Here is a 2,404-nt window from a genome sequence, read left to right on the forward strand (position 1 = left end):
GCTGGAGCAGTTTGTGACTGAAGATCGGCCCTTGGAAAGGACCCACGCCAGGGAAGTTTGTGAGGAACTGCAGCCCGCGGGAAGGACCCACGCTGGAGAAGTTGGTGGAGGACTGTCTCCCGCAGGAGACACCCCACGGCAGAGCAGGGGCCGAGCGCGGAGTCCTCCTCCCCCTGAGGAGGAAGGAGCGGCAGAGACAAGGGGTGAGGAACCGACCCCAGCCCCCGTCCCCTGTTCCCCAGGGGGAAAGAACCGGGAGTGGGGCTGAGGCGGGAGGGCGGGTGTTCTCGGGCTGGGGTTTACTTCCTGATATCCTTGTTTTGATTTGATTGGTAGCAAATTAAATTGATTTTGTTTCTTCCCCAATTTGAGCCTGTCTTTTGCCCGTGACTGTAAGTGGTGGGTGATCCCTCCCTGTCCTTGTGTTGACCCATGAGCCCGCCTTTACATTTTCTGCTCATCCCACCGTGGCTGGTGGGGGAGGAGTGAGCAAGTGGCTGCGTGGTGCTTTGTTACTGGCTGGGTTTAAACCACGACACCATGGTGAGCATTTCCAAGAGAAATAGCTCCTAATCTTTACAGAGGGGGCACTGGAAGCAAGAAATGCTGGTGCACAGAGCCTGTCCCTGCAGGAGAAACATAAGGAGCATGAGTGAGGCTCTGGTGCTGCCAAGTACCTGCTGTGCCCCCGGGGGTGAGACAACAGCTCCTGCCTGGATGCAGCCCCTGTGGAACCAGGCGTGTTTGCACGCTGGGCACGCCATGGTGCCGTAGGACTTTCTGTCCCCCACAAGGTCCAGGCAGATGAGGCAGGTGGTGTTCAGTCATTTCTTCCACATATATCTACTAAGCTTTGAATGTGGGTTAGGATTAGGATGGGCATTAAGATTATGAAGAATAAGGAAGAAGTGAGGCATGTTGCGCAATGCAGAGTGGAAAGTTGAGGAGTGGCACAGGCAGATCTTCTGTTGGTCTTTCAGCAAAATGATTTGACTGCAGATTTTAGCATGTGATCAGGAGGAGAAGAAGGGTTAGGGTAATGAAAAGCAGGGAACTCAAAATGGGAAGGAGTGTGCGTGTTGCATGTTCTGGGATGGAAAGTGGAAGCCTGGCCCAGGAGTCTCCAGGTGTGTGTTTGTCTTGCAGTGGGAACATACACCCGCCAAGCTTGGCATATGAGTCAACCGTAGAGCAATGTCTATGATAATGTGGCTTCAAAAAGAGGATGAACTTTTCAATTTTTGCCTTTCTTACTGTAGCAGAAAAAATAATTTGCATGTTGAGTAAATAACAAAACCGAACAAATTAAGTTGCTGTTTTAATGATGTTAACAACCTTGAATACAGCAACTGTTCATTTGAATTTCATTAAAACACAGTACAATTACGGAATCCATTGTCATCTGGAGTGGAGGGAATATAATATTCACTGAAAAGTGAGTACTTGTAGAGCTTTGTTGTTAACAAAAATGATGAGTTACCAGAATACTTGAAAACATACGTTTCTCTAGAGCTGTGTTTTGTTAGGTGAACCTAAGCAGGTAAGGAATAAATTAAATGTTGATCCTTCATAAACTGAAATGTTCTCAGAAAATGTTATAGTGTCTATTAAGAAGGGTCTAGATGAATTATATCGTGACAGAAGATTTTTAAAAATTATTTTTAATCATAACGTTTTTCTCTGTAGAATGATGATATTTTTAAAAATATAAATACAAGAAGAAAAAGCTTTAAAAAATACAAGTTAAAAGTTTGCAAAAATACTGGAAGCTCATAGCAGGTACACATAATAAGAGGCTCCATTTTTTTCTAGCGATGTGGAGAGCTTTGGAGTTTTTCAGAGGCACTGGCATGGGGGTGGTGTGGTATGTTTTTAGTTGTTTCTTGGTGTTTTTTTAGTCTTAGTGTACAGTTGTGAGAGACTGAAAGAGTTAATGTCTCAAACATTGTGCTGGGGCAAGTTCTGCATAACAACGAACACTGCATAACAAAGAACCACAGGTGAAAATAAGCTGATCAGCACAGATCAGCACAGGACATCAGCAACAGGATGCAGAGGGCATGCTGGAGGATGCGCAGCTCTTGTGTTCTGATATGCTGAACAGGGCAGCTCACCATGTTTGGCCAAAGATCAAACAATAGTCATGCCTGCAGGGAAGGAGAAGTTACTCCCCAAATGACCCCCAAGCCCACCGAAGCATTTCCCAAAGGTTCTGAAAGCACAAACCAGCGCATGACATCTAATTAGCCTAATGAGTTCAAGTGTCCACCCGAAGGAGGGGCAAGGAGATGATAAAAAGACACAAATTGAAGCCCAACATGCACACACCCCCACCAGAACTGGACCCCTAGACTGGCTGGACCAACGCTGCAGCCAGGACCGGTGAAATCTTTCTCTTTTCTTT

The sequence above is a fragment of the Haliaeetus leucocephalus genome, unplaced genomic scaffold (assembly GCF_000737465.1).
Source record: "Haliaeetus leucocephalus isolate CR32 unplaced genomic scaffold, Haliaeetus_leucocephalus-4.0 Scaffold130, whole genome shotgun sequence".
Lineage (NCBI taxonomy): Eukaryota > Metazoa > Chordata > Aves > Accipitriformes > Accipitridae > Haliaeetus > Haliaeetus leucocephalus.